This window comes from Lithobates pipiens, unplaced genomic scaffold (genome assembly GCF_037356315.1).
Source record: "Lithobates pipiens isolate NorthernLeopardFrog02 unplaced genomic scaffold, aLitPip1_a1.2 Scaffold_3, whole genome shotgun sequence".
In the NCBI taxonomy this organism is placed as follows: Eukaryota; Metazoa; Chordata; class Amphibia; order Anura; family Ranidae; genus Lithobates; species Lithobates pipiens.
In genome coordinates, this window is record NW_027507790.1 from 137,784,267 (window position 1) to 137,799,660 (window position 15,394).

A 15,394-nucleotide genomic window follows, 5' to 3' on the forward strand; every position below is an offset into this window, starting at 1 on the left:
CACTCTCTGGTTGTATACCAGAATATGTGCAACTGTCATGCTTCCATACACACTGATCCAGCTCTGCGTTTTGTCTCCTGTCTGAGTTGCTCAGGTTCCTGCCTACCTGCCCTGAACCTAGGTATTAAGCCTTTGCACCTGTGTGTTAGTGTTCAAACAGTGTTTCTTCACATGGAAGCTAGACCCATCTGTTCCTGTGGTGTTCACCACTGTTTGAGTATTACCATATTTTGTGTGTTGTTTGATCCCGTCTTTGTTCTCAGTGTTTTCCCTCTGGCTGTTACTGTATATTCCCTTTTGTTTTGGTCTGTGGATCCCTTCATTTCCTGTTGCTGTGTGTGCCTTTCTCAGCATTGCTTCTAATTGTTGTTTACCTACAGCCATATTCAGCTTACTGAGTCTCTCTCTCTCTCTCCCTGTACTGTTGTTCAGCACCACCCTCCCTCTCTCCAGCACTTTACGCTTGCTCCCAGCATCTTCTCCCCTGGCGTTCCCTCCTAGCTAGCTGCAGTGGGCTTCCTTGGTTCCTAGTGTCCTGTGTGTACCCTGTGTCCTTTCAAAAACAAAAACAAAAGATAGGGGGTATAAACAGTATCTAATGTACCACACTTCAAATGCCTATACACCTGTTAGGTGTTTGCCTGCCAACCAAAACAACTCATATAAAAAAAAGAAGAGGTGGCTGCACCCTTAATGGGAGTAAAGCTCCCACAGGGAGTAGCCAAGTGGTTAATGATGGCAAAAATGTGGCTTGTTATGCGTGTGTTTAATGTATAAAAAAAAAATCAATTCAATAATCATTAAAACAACGTAAACAACACTGTATATCTCAATCAATGTCCCATCACCAAAATCAATTAAAAACAATGTCACTGTATTAACGTCCGGACACTATTATTTATGTTTGGTACACAGGTTGGTGTGGTATCCCGCAAAGCTAGAATAAAAGATGATTGGTTTAAATGCTGAGGTATGTAGCCCATATAGGCCCCAGGGCTCCCCTTATGATCTTCTGACATCCACCATAGATCACACAATTGTGCAAAGCTTAATTGTGGCACAATTAGCCCCAATTAGTGTCATGAATCCTGTATACAACCAAGCAATGTATCACAATAGGTAAACATAGATTATTGAAGGCAGTATGTTGCTTGGAATATTAGTGAGTTTCAGGTCTGCATAAGGGTACCTTTGTGATGAAATGCATAGTTCATTGCATGCTGTCCGTGTGGCTGGTATGTTGCTGTAATAGTACAGTATGGATGATAATTTATATTAGTGCCAAGATCCTTCATTTACCACTGCCAGCAACCTTCCGCTGGTGGGCCCATGAGGAACTGTTCCACATTGCTAGCTTCATTCAGCAATCGGTCGGGAATTCCCGGGGTTTCCCTACTAAAAGTGCAAGTTCACTGGGGAATGGAGTACTGATGTCCAATGATGTGTCAGTGATGTCAACGTGTTTTGCTTACGTGCAAGCATAGCTGATTGCAGCTAGCAGTGTGGAACAGTGCCTGATGGGCCCGCCAACGAAAGGTTTCTGGTAAATGAAGTGATCTCAGCACTAATACAATCATTATCCATACTATACCTACTTGACATGCAACCAGGAGATCCAAGCACTGAGACACAGGAGCTGGCACTAATTGGAATTTGAATGATTTCCTCCCCTTTGTGACAGTCAAGACAATTGCTGAAAAGAGGATGGGATGGAGCTCTAGCAGGTACCACTTTAAAATGAAATAAGTAAATAGGTGGATGGATAAAAAATGTTAATGGTAATTGCCAGTACTTTTCAAGTTATAGTTATGGATCCGTTTTTCATTTTTAAAGTCCAGGCATGTAATTAAAAGTTCTGGCAGAAGTAAAAAGTGTCAGCCAGCTCAGTAGAGCAGAAGCAACTCTGAGGCAATGAGAAAAAAGAAAGAGAGAGCAGTGCTGCTCTAAGAGTATTAACTTAAGTAAAGTAAACAACAGCTTTTAATTTGCGTGAGCAAGTGCTATAGCCACGCCCATCACTTTCATTGCTGACCTGCTGTGTGGAATTTGCCTGTTGATGAGCCTGCCATGACACCCTACAGCCTCGGAGCTACGAACACCACTGGGGAGACAGGGGACTGAAGCATCACCGCTGCCCAACTTGTAATTATAGTAGGACTATACAGCACAGCTGAAGAAACTCCCTCATCCTCACCCTACTCCTGACTTTCACTGACATAATGTGAGTGCATTGTAAAGCAAATTAAAAGCTGTTGTTTACCAAGTTAATACGCTTAGAGCGGCACTGCTCTCTCTCTTTCTTTTTCTCAAGACAATTGCTGAACAGCACACTCTGAGTACTCATTGGTGTAGGGTAAGGCCTGCTCGCTCTTCATTATTCCATTAGATATTCAGGTATTGAGGATTGTCATGAGTGTTTGGACTTGATACCTCTGTTGGTACAGAGACCAGTATTGCCATTTGAAAATTCCTTATCCACTCTTATTACTTATCCTTATCCCCTGCCTATTACAGCAGCATACCAGCCACATGGATTTCATCACAAAGGTGCCTTTATGCTGACCTGATTCTCACCAATATTCCAAGCAACATACTGGCTTCAATAATCTGTCATGGTTATGCAGTAATCTTCCTCTGTTTGCTTACCTCTTCTCATGTGTACAGATAAGAGGCCAGCCACTTCCACCTGGTGGTTTTTATAACCTCTCCTCTAAGCATGGCTCCGCCCCAGGCCCTATCAGAGAACCCTATATTAACCTGTGCACTGCAAGCCAGTGGTGCTGATCAACCATTGTGTATCCATTGTGTGTTTGGCTTTCTGTTTCCTGCTTGCCGTGTGCTCTATGTTTGTCTCTGTTACCGACCTTGGTGTGTTCTCAACAATTTCTGTCTGCTTGTGACCTTGACCTTTTGGCATGTCCCCGACCATCCCTGTCTGCCTGTGACCCTGAACCTTTGGCGTGTACTCTATTGTTGCTGTCTGCTAGTTGCTCTGACCTCTGTCATATCCCCTTACTATCTTTGTTGTTTCAGCCTGCTGCTTCCTTCTCCTGTAGTCTATTGTGAGCGTGAGCTGGGAGACCCTAGGGACCGCGACCTGGAGCCAGACTGCAGCAAAGTCCATCCTCACCACTGGAGGCTCTGGTGAACACCTGCTGGCTCTTAGACTCCGCTCCCTGGGAAATCTATGCTCCAGCTCCCATTGGGATCTGTGGTAGTGATCCTGTAGACCTGTGTCCTGAATCTCCCTGGGTACAATCCGCAGCAGTCAGTCCTAAGGTCCACTACCTAGCGGTGCACTTCCGACTCCTACGGAGTGCATCTGTCACCTGGTCTCAGGTGACCTGACATAATCTATATCTACCTATTGTGATACATTGCTTAGTTGTTTACAGGATTCCTGCAGTTCACCTGGTGGCACTTATTAGGGGCCCATTGCTCCACAATCAAGCTTTGCACAATTGTGTGATCTATGGTGGATGGCAGAAGATTGTAACAGGAGCCCTGGGGCCTATGTGGGCTACATACCTCGGAGCTTAAAGCAATCATCTTTTCATCTAGCAATGCTAGATACTAGTTTCCAAACATTAATACAGTACATGTTTTTTTTAATTGTTTTTTGGTGATGGGACATTGATTGAAATATACTGTGTTGTTTGCATGAGTTTAGGCTCATTATTGATAGACATGTGCACACTGAAATATTTTGTTTCGGAATTTCATTTTAGTCCGAAAAATAAATGTATTTAGTTAATCCTGAAATTCGTTTTTATTTATTTTGTTTCCTTAAAAAAATGCATTCGTCCGAAAATCTGAAATCATTAAGGTTGAATTTGTCATTGAAGGATTATGGTATCTGTCGAATGTTCTAAGAAGATTTGACAGAGCAGCTAAACTGTACGACACTGCAATCGTACATTTACGGTCGAATGTTCCGCCTTCAAGCTATAGTAGAATTCTAATGTTGTATGACACTAGTAATAATTATATTAATTAATTATTATTACTAGTCAACCAACATAGCCTATGGGTGGAGAATTTGACCATAAATGTCCACTCGCAGAGATTACTTCATCCAATCTTCATGTCAAATATTTTATCGCTATGTTAAATAATCTTGGATTAATAGAGTTAGGTTAGGTACATTCAACCTTTTTTGCTATTGTCTCTATAATGTCGAATATTTTCTCTCTATGTTTAATCTTTTCTCTCTATGTCGAATCTTTTCTCTCTATGTCGAATTTTTTCTCTCTATGTAGAATCATCTTAGACTAATAGAGCTAAGGTTAGGCCCATTCGACCACAGGTTCGATGGACACACATTGCTATTGTCAGCATCATGTCGAATCTCCTATCTATATCAGCAGCATTTGTTTATGTCGGATCTTTCGATTTTTTGATTCTGCACGTTCGTTATCATTTGTTAACACGATAACGGAAATATTCGAAACTCGGACGAAAATGCATTGGGATGAAAACGAATGCAGATGTCTAATTATTGATACTTTTTAATACATTAAACACATGCTTTTAAATCTACTCATAACAAGCCTAGTCTTTGCTATCATTAATCCTGTATCATGCTATTTGTTTGCACTGTGCCCTCACAAGTATGCTAGAGGGCCGCAATCTGGGGGCTGTCTCACAGAGCAATATACATACCTCCAGTCTCTGGTGAAGACCGCGTGGCTCCTTAGACCTTGAGATTCTGGTACACCTCTGTTTGCTTGTGATCACACTGCCCCTGCTTCTGTGGGGACCGTTACCCTGGTACACCTGTTTAGTTGTTCTAATAGCCCAATAGATCTTGATTTTACAGTCCCAGGTGGTCTTACCCTCTGATCGTGACAGCAACATACACTGTACCCTACTACATTCTCAAAAGACTTCTTCACTCGTTCGTATTTTAGGGATTTTATTTTAAATGTTTTTCTGGCTTTTCTCAAGCTGATCTGATTTTTATTTAATTATGTCATGTTAAGTTATGTCTGATTTAATTTAGTCATGTGCTAAATAATTGAAGAGTTAAGGGATCCTCCACTACTTCACTTAGCACAGCAATGTTATATAAAATACTGTGAAGACTAGACATGTGCAAAGTGAAATATTTTGTTTCGGAATTTTGTTTTCGTCCGAAAAATAAATGTATTTAGTTACTCACGAAATTTGTTTTTATTTATTTAGTTTTTTGTTCAAAAGTTGCATTTGTCCGAAAATCCACATGAATTACGGTCGAATCTGTTTTTGAAGGCTTATGGTGTCTGTCGAATGTATAAAGAAGATTTGACAGAGCTGCTAAACTCTATATAGCCTATAGGCGGAGCATTTGACTCCGGAAATGTGAGATTGCAGCGTCGTAAATCTTCGATGCTCCGTCAAATATTATTATAAATGTGTGTGTTTTTCATTGCTTTGTCGAATCTCCATCGTTCATGTTGAATGAATGGTCTAAGTCTCACAGTGTCAGGTGTCAGATAGTGAGTGACTGATAATAACGAATTTAGTGGCAACCCATTGTGAGAGGGACATGAAGGCATTGGAGGATGTTCCTGGGTCATCTACAAGTGTTTATGTATATATATTATATACTCGTTCAAACAGAAACTGGTGGACTAGTGATAGTGATCACTGATCAGACAGGTAACAAGATTCTATAATAATAAATCCCCCCCACAACACAGGCAGCCTCTGAGGCTATCACAACAACACTAGCAGCAACACTAGTATCACTCTAAGGTTCTCACAGTAACACAATAGCAGCATATTATTAGAAAAAAGCTAAGTTGAACTGTAGCTTGCTTCACTATTGTTCTGCTGCTGTGCTTATGCTTAATAATTTGGATTATCTGACAAGTGACAATTCAAACGGACCAGCTAAGATTAACTGTCTTCTGAAATGATTCAGTGTCTGTGTCCCTCTATGCTACAGTAGCAATCGTAAGTGAAAGTAAGTTGGCTGTACGTGTGTACTTACGGTAGTTCTAGCTATTTTACTGCTCCTCCTCTTTGGTTACAATCAGCCAATAACATTCATCATCATCATTATTTTTATTTTACGTGCCCCACCCAATTCCAGAATCTTTTCTCTCTGTGGAATCTTTTCTCTCTATGTCGAATATTTTCTCTCTGTTGAATCTATTCTCTATATAATCTTGGACTAATAGAGGTAAGGTTAGGCACATTCGACCACAGGTTCAATAGACACAGATTGTTATTGTCAGAGTCACATCGAATCTCCTATTCTATATCGAACTGTTGTAACAACGAAAACGAAAATAAAGCATTTATTTATGTCGGATCTTTCGTTTTTCGGATTCTGCGCTTTCATTATCGTTTGTTAAAACGAAGACGAAAATACCTGAAATTCTGAAGAAAATGCATTTGGATGAAAACGAATGCACATGTCTAGTGAAGACTGACATTGTTACCATAAATAAATGCAATATATGTTAAAATGACATAGTGAAGTGTTAAAACAGGTGTCAAAACACATATAATAACACAAATCCTATCAAGCAGTGTAGAATGAGCGGCGCTAAATACTCAGTGAATATGCGAATAATACACAATCTCAACTCAAATGTATCCAATAAAGTATACACATAGCATAAATAAAATTGATTGTTACCTCTTTAAACTATAATAGCAACACCCTGTGAAGTGAATAGTTGCAATATATTTTATGAATAAGTAAATAAATAAATAAATAAATAAAGTGTCCACTTTTAAAACACAAAGATTTCAACGTTCATTAGATAGTGACCAGTGAATCAATTATAATTATAATTCATAAAAACTTCCAGAAACACTCCTCCACCACACCGCCATGACTGTGACTTAAATCCCATTATGTGCACACACTCACCTGCCTCACACTGCCGTGTTTGGCTATAGACGCTTAAACCCTCTTTTCACAGGGATGAAGAGTGACAGATCTTCAGATGTCAGTCAGAGGCAAATAAACAACTCCTGAGTAATCCTCTTCACACGCAGCTGTTTATGCCTCACCCTGCCGTGTTTGGCTATAGATGCTTAAACCCTCTTTTCACAGGGATGAAGAGTGTCAAACAGGGCACAAAAAGGGCTACTCTGTTCACAGTGCAGGGTACACTAATACAGTGCCTTGAAAAAGTATTTCTGTTTACAGACACTCTCCATCCAATCTGACAGAGCTTGAACTATTTTGCAAAGAAGAATGGGCAAACATGTCACTCCCTAGATGTGCAAAGTTGGTAGAGACATGCAGCTGTAACTGCAGCAAAAGGTGGTTCTACAAAGTATTGACTCAGGGGGGCTGAATACAAATGCACGTCACACTTTCATATATTTATTTGTGAAATTTTTTGAAAACCATTTATAATTTTCCTTATACTTCACAATTATGTGCCACTTTATGTTGGTCTATCACATAAAATCCCAAAAAAAATACATTTACGTTTTTGGTTGTAACATGACAAAATATACACAAAATATCGATGGGTATGAATACTTTTTCAAGGCAATGTATTTAGCTCCATTGCCTCCGCTTGTGCCTATTGCTGTCAGGTTGTTCTAGCTGCCAGTGGCTTTCAAGGTCCTCAATCATTTTCTTCCATTTATACTCCCACGCCATTGTCTCTCAGTGAGTTCATAAATCGAGTTGATTTAGTTCATTATAGCCATTGCTAGCGCCAAACACAAGAGCACATGTACTAAATGTGATGTTTGGAGCCCTGAGCTGAATCCTTTTTACTGAAGCTTGCACTTTCATCCCTGTACCTGTAATCCCCACCTGTCATATTGGTTGTAGGTGATTGCCTGAGCAGGCCAGGGGTCCTGGGGAGTGCAGTACTCCTGTCTCCAAGACCAACTGTATCTTTGTTACTTGGAGCAAAGAGCACCTCTTCTAGCCTCTAAATCACTGCATGTGACTGCCTGCCTAATCATTTCCTACCATCTGCATAAGGATACTGCAACTAATTGCTTGTGAAGAGGTGGAAAGTCAGGGTAAGAACCTGATCACTGCACACCAAAATAAGAGGGCACACTGAGCACTTACCAACAATGTAAGGGGGCACCCTGTGCACTAGCCACCAGTGTAATGGGACACACTGACCACCAATGTAAGGGGGCACACCAAACACACCTAGTGCTGACCATCACCACCACCAACAGAACTCATTGAGCACTGAGCACCAATGTAAGGATAAACCCTGAGCACTGACCACCAATGTAAGGCTGCTCAATGATCATTGACCACCGGTGTGATGCTGCGTACACATGATCAGGCATTCCAACAACAAAATCCATGGGATTTTTTCTGATGGATGTTGGCTCAAACTTGTCTTGCATACACACAGTCACATAATGTTGTCGGAAATTCCAAACATCAAGAACACGGTGACATATGACAAGCCAAGAAAATTGAAGTTCAATAGCCAGTGGGGCTCTTCTGCTTTATTCCGAGCATGCATAGAACTTTCTGCGTTGGAATTGTGTACACATGATCAGAATTTCTGACAACGGATTTTGTTGTTGGAAAATTTGAGATCCAGATCTCAAATTTTGTGCGCCAGAAATTCCGATGGAAAATGTCCGATGCAGCCTACAGATGGTCAGAATTTCAGAAAAAAAGCTCTCATCGAACATTTTCCATTGGAAAATCCAACCGTGTGTATGCTTACATAGTTCAAAGTTAATCAGTGGAGTTTGTTATAGACCACCCAATGTTATTGAGGAGATGGAGACTCAGCTCCTTGCACAGATGGAAAGGGCTGCAAGGGCTGGGGCAATTCTAATAATGGGGGATTTTAACTACCTGGAAATTGACTGGAGTAATGGCACTGCTGGATCAGTTAAGGGCAAAAATGTATAAACCTATTACAGGACAATTTTATGGTCCAGTTTATTGAGGCTTCAACTAGGAACGATGTTCTGTTGGACCTGGTAATCTCAAACCATGCAGAGCTTATTACTAATGTTAATATAAAGGAACATCTGGGTAGCAGTGACTATAACATGATATTATTTGATGTTAGCTGTAAGCAAAAACACATACGGGAAAGATAAAAACACTCAATTTTAAGAGAGAACATTTTCCAAGGATGAGGGCTGCTCTCCAAGACTTAGACTGGGAGGGAATATTAGCATCAATGGGCACAGAACAGAAACTGGAATTCTTAAAAAAGACTGTTTCTGAACTCAGTGTAAAGTATATTCCCATGGGCAATATGTTTAAAAGGCTAAAAATAAAACCTATGTGGCTCACGCCCAAAGTTAAAAAAGCTATAAACAGAAAGAAAAGAGCTTTTAAACAATATAAAAATGAAGGAAAACTATTGTCATTTAAATGTTACAAAGAATATAACAGAATATGTACAAAGGAAGTTAAGGACGCAAAATTCAAAATGAACGACAGATTGCAAAAGATAGTAGGACAAACTCCAAAAAAATCTTTAAAGATATTAATAGTAAAAAGGTCAGGTCTGAGCATGTAGGCCCTTTACAAAATAATCTAGAGTGGGTGACTGGGCACAAAGAAAAGGCAAATTTAATAAATACATTCTTCAGTTCTATGTGTACAAAGGAGCATGGGGTTGCTCAAGTCCATAATGGGGATGGTATTGACACAGCCCCAAATGATCCACAATGGCTCAAAAGTGATATGGTCCAGAAATATTTAGACAGAATAAAGGCTGATAAAGCATCTAAACCAGTTGGCATCCATCCACGGATACTAAAAGAATTGATCTCTGTCATTTCAAAGCCATTGTATCTAATTTTTAGGGACTCATTAATGACGGGAATTGTACCACTGGATTGGCATAGGGCCAATGTGGTGCCTATATTTAAAAAGAGAACAGAGTCTGTACCAAGTAACTATAGGCCTGTTAGTTTAACTTCTATAGTCGGGAAGATACTGGAGAGTTTATTAAAGGACCCCATAGATGAGTTCTTGCTGGAAAAAAACATATTTTAAGAAACAGACAGCATGGGTTTATGAAACACAGAAGTTGTCAAACAAATATGATTTATTTTTATGAAGAGGTAAGTAAAACCTTGGACAGGGGGGTGGCTGTGGGCGTGGTATACTTGGATTTTGCAAAAATGTTTGACACAGTTCCCCACACGTGTCTAATGTGTGAGGTAAAATCTACAGGCTTGTGGATAGAAAACTGGCTAAAAGACAGAATTCAGAGAGTAGTGGTTAATGATTCTTACTCTGGTCTAAGCTTATCAGTGGTGTACCCCAAGGTTCAGTGTACGGACCCTTACTTTTTAATACCTTAGGGTCTGGGATTAAAACTACCATTTCAGTCTTTGCAGATGACACCAAACTAAGCAGTGAAATAATGTCCTTATACAATGTCTCCAATTTAGAAGCCGACCTCAATGCACTGTCTAATTGGGCGACTATGTGGTAAATGAGGTTTAACGTTTTATAAATGTAGAGTTATGCACGTGGGGGCTAAGAATATGCATGCATCATACTAGGGGGAGTATAACTAGGGGGATCCATAGTGGAGAAGGATCTGGGGTTTTTGGTAGATCATAAGCTCAATAATAACATGCAATGCCAAGCTATGATTTCCAAAGCGAGCCAGGTCCTTTCTTGTATTAAGGGAGGTATGTACTCCAGAGAGAGCGATACCATTTTGCCCCTGTACAAATCACTAGTAAGGCCTCATCTGTAAGATACAGTTCAGTTTTGAGCACCAGTTCTCAAAAAGGATATCGGGGAAATGGATAAAGTGAAGAGAAGAGCAACCAACCTGATAAGAGGCATAGAGGAACTCAGCTATGAGGAAAGATTAGAGGAACTGGATTTATTCTTGTCAGGGCTGAGTTCAGCCCTTCCTTCTCTGAGCTGGCCACTCAGCTGTTGGCTAATTGTCAGCTCCTATCTCTCCTCAGTGACTCACCTGTTGATGATATCCAGCTTGTCAGTCCTGCTTACTTAAGCCGTCCAGCCCAGATGATCTCTGCCTTCACCTTGGTCAACATCAGAGACTTTCTCCTGCACCCCTTTTAAAGACTTGCTTGGCTGACATTCCTTTCGGCTCCAAATCTTGCTTGCTCTTGCATTATGCTGATTTCTGGCTTCCTGACTTTCTGGGTTATCTGACTATCCATTCCAATTACCGAACTTTGGCTATGTTCTGACTGTTTGTTCTATTTAATTTTATTATTAAACAAGTGTGATTTAACTGTACTTCTGTCTCTGTCATGGTTTATGACAGTAGGCAAAGGCCATGAATTCAGAAGATGTAGTCAATCCACTTGTTGGTAATATTTTTTTCCAGATTGGATGAGCAGGATCATTGCATGGCTCAGTTTGTCATGGCATTACAATCGCTACTGAGTCCCACTGCTCACCTGGAAGCTCCCACTGTGGCTACTCCGGTACAACCTGTGTTAAAGGCCATCCCTACTACTGTGCAGGAACCTGCCTTGAGTATTACCTCTATAAGAGGAATGTCTGGTTCCGCTCCGCTTCCCCAATTTTAGAGCGATCCAGTTCAATGCAGAGGGTTTCTCAACCAGATTGAGATATACTTTGAGATGCTGCCTCAGGCGTTTTCCACAGACAGAAGAAAAGTAGGTTTGGTGATATCTTTGCTTTCTGAGACAGCCTTGGCCAAGGGTATTTGACTTTCCCGCATGCTCCACTTCTGCTGTCAAGCGCCTCATGTCCAAACAGAGCACGAGAACTGTTGCCCATTATGCCATTGAATTCCATACTCTGGCAGCAGAGGTTGCTAGGAGCAATGAGGCCCTCGTGGCTGCTTTTCTCATGATCTGTCGGATACCATCAAGGATGAAATAGCAGCCCAAGATATACCCACTGAGCTTAAGAAGTTGATCACATTTGCCATCCTTATTGACTCCAGACTAAGAGAAACACTGTCTTTTGGACGAGTGCTTGCAGAGGCCTCCTGTAAATGTGTCTCTTAGCTTTGCAGTTCCACCCTTGCCTCCCTTACCTCCCATGCCTTCTGGTACCAAGTCAGTCAGTGAAGGTGAACCCATGCACTAAGGCCGCGTACACACGGGCGGATTGTCTGCCCAACTAAGTTCGTCAGACAATCCGACAGACAGTCCGTCCAAATTTTGAATGAACGGACTTGACCACACACGATGAACAGACAGTCCGCTGAAAACTTGCGCGATGACGTGTAAAGCACGTACGACGGGACTATAAAAACGACGTCCAATACACTGCAATGCAACCTTCGGCCGTGTAAATCCTTTCTGAACATGCGCCATACTTAGTCCGTCCAACTTGCCTACACACGAGCGGACTGTCCGCTGAAACCAAGTTTGGACGGACAAAGGACAAAACCAAGTTTCAGCGGACAAAATTACGGAAATTCCAAAAGACAAAGTCCGTCAGACTGTCCGCTGAAAAAGTCTGCTGAAGCCCACACACGAGCGGATTGTCTAAGTTGGGCAGACAATCCACCCGTGTGTACGCGGCCTTAGGCTTCACGTGTCTCTCTGCAGATGAGAGAACCCTTAGGAGGAGGGAGAGATTGTGCCTTTATTGTGGCATGTAGGTCACTTTTTGAAGTCTTGTCCTACCCGTCCAGGGAACGCCCGAACCTTGAGGTCCTGTCAGGGACAGACCTTAGGTGGCATTGTTTTGTCCCCAGTTATCCAAAAGGATAAGCCCCTGGTTCCAGTTACCCTTTCTTGGGCTGAGTCACCCATTGAGATACAGGCTCTAATCAATTCTGGGGCAGTAGGCCTGTTCATTGATGCTACCTTTGTATCGAAGCACTCGATTCTGCTGCAGCTGCGTGACACTCCACTTGCCATTGAGGCTCCTGATGGCAGACCTCTACAGCCTGCCAATGTGACTCATGAGACTGTTCCATTGTCCATGGCCTTAGGGGCTCTTCACCATGAGATAATCCAATTCCAAGTTATTTCCTCACCTAAGTTTCTGCTGGTTATTGGTTATCCTGAGTTACAGAGGCACAAATCCTCTTTTGATTGGCTCCATGCTGAGGTTCTCTCATGGTTGCCACAATGCAGTAAGACATGCTTCCAGAAGGTTGCCAAAGGTCCTGTACACCTCTTCACTCTCATTCCTGCCAGAGGAGTACCGTGATTTTAGTGATTTTCTTTGACAAAAATCAAGCAGCTAGTTTTCCTCCACACCGGTTGCATGACTGTGCAATTGACCTTCAACCTGGTGCCATATCCCCTCGTGGCCAAGTTTACCCTTTGTTGATTTAAAGGATAAGGTCATGGAAGAGTATGTTGCAGACGCACTTTCTTGTCTCCTGCTGGTGCTGGTTTCTTCTTTGTGAAGAAGAAGAGTGGTGAACTGAGACCTTGTACTGATTATAGGGGTCTCAATCGTTTCACGATTAAGAATGCCTATCCGATTCCATTGATTACCGAGTTATTTGACCGCCTCAAGGGAGGGTTTTCACTAAGCTTGATTTGAGAGGGGCATATAATCTTGTGAGGATTAAGGAGGGCAACGAGTGAAAAACTGCGTTTAATACCAGAATAAGCTATTATGAGAACCTCGTAATGCGTTTTGGCCTTTGTAATGCCCTGGCACTTTTCCAGGAATTTATTAATGATGTCCTCCGAGATTTGTTGCAGTTATGTGTGGTGGGTTATCTCAACGATATCCTCATATTTCCCAAGTCCCTGGAGAGCCACCACACAGATGTTTGTCGTGTGCTTCAGAAACTATGAGAGAACAATCTTTATTGTAAATTGGAGAAGTGCAAATTCCATTGTGAACAAGTTAAATTCCTGTCATTTCCACTGCTGTTTTTTTTAACCACTTCCCACCCGGCCAATGCATATATACGGCCGGGTGGGAGCCGTCTACTCCTGATAGGACGTTCCTGAACGTCATTCAGAAGTAGCGGGATCGCGCGCGCGCGTGCCCGCGCAGCGGCGCGATCCCGATGTGCTCGTGTCACCCGGACACGGCACATCTGAGATCGGCAGGAGGGCTCTGTGATTGGCCCTCCTGATCACATGACGGCCGTGTCCAATCACGGCCGTCATGTGATGTAAACAAACAGCCGGTTGCTAGGCAATCGGCTCTCCTCTCCTCACACGGAAGTCATCGCTGAGGAGAGGAGAGCAGAACGCTGCAGCCGGCTGATGATCAGTGAGTATGGGCTGCTTTTTACAGCTTTTTACTCACTGATCATCAGTCTAGTGTCAACACACAACACACCACACAGTACAAACACAGTCCCCACATATGTCCCCAAACCACACATGTCCCCAAAACATACATGTCCCCAAATAATAAAAACACATGTCCCTAATAATAAAAACATGTCCCCCACATATGTCCCACTAAAATCACATGTCCCAATGATTATCTGCACACATATGTACGTGATCACCTGCACACATATGTACATGATCATTTGCGTACATATGTCCGTGATCACACAAACCAATTATTATACAGTTAACGGAATTTTTTTTACCAAAAACATGTAGCAGAATACATTTTGGCTGAAATTTATGACAAAATTTGATTTTATTGGATTTCTTTTCAAATAGAAAAAAGAAAATATTGTTTTTTTTCCAAATTTCCGCTATTTTTGCGCTTATATCGCAAAAAATAAAAAACGGAGTCGTGAATAAATAACACCAAAATAAAGCTCTATTTGTGCGAACAAAATGATAACAATTTCATTTGGGTACAGTGTAGCATGACCGCGCAATTGTCACTGAAAGCGCGAGAGCGATGAAAGCTGAAAATTGGGCTGGGAAGGAAGGGGGTGAAAGTGCCCTGTATTGTAGTGGTTAAAAAACCCAGAGAAACTTTCAGCAGTCCTACAGTGGCCCCGGCTCATGGATTTACGTCCTCTGCAGTGTTTTTTTGGCTTTTCCAACTATTATAAGAAATGTATTCATAACTTCTCTTCTCTGATCAAGCCCCTGACTAATATGACCAGAAAGGACAGTAACCCACAGAGTTGGTCTCCGGAGTCCATTAAGGCCTTTGTGAGTCTCCTGGCTGTCTTTGTTTCTGCTCCTGTGTTGGCACATCCTGATCCTATGTTACCTTTTATCTTTGAGGCTGATGCTTCTGAGACCAAAGTTGGTGCCCTTCTGCCTCAACGTTCTACCTCTGAGAGCGCTATGCATCCTTGTAGCTACTTGTTCAAGAAATTGTCACCTGCAGAGTGCAATTATGAGATTGGTGACACAGAGCTGTTAGCGATCATTTTAGCCCTGAAAGAATGGAGACATCTCCTCAATGGTACAACTGTGCCGGTTCTCATTCTTACTGACCATATGAATCTAACATTCTTGTCTGAGGCTAAATGCCTCTCTCCCAGAAGGGCACAATGGTCTCTTTTCTTATCAAGTTTCAATGACATTGCCTCATTCTTACCTGGTACTAAGAATATAAGAGCTG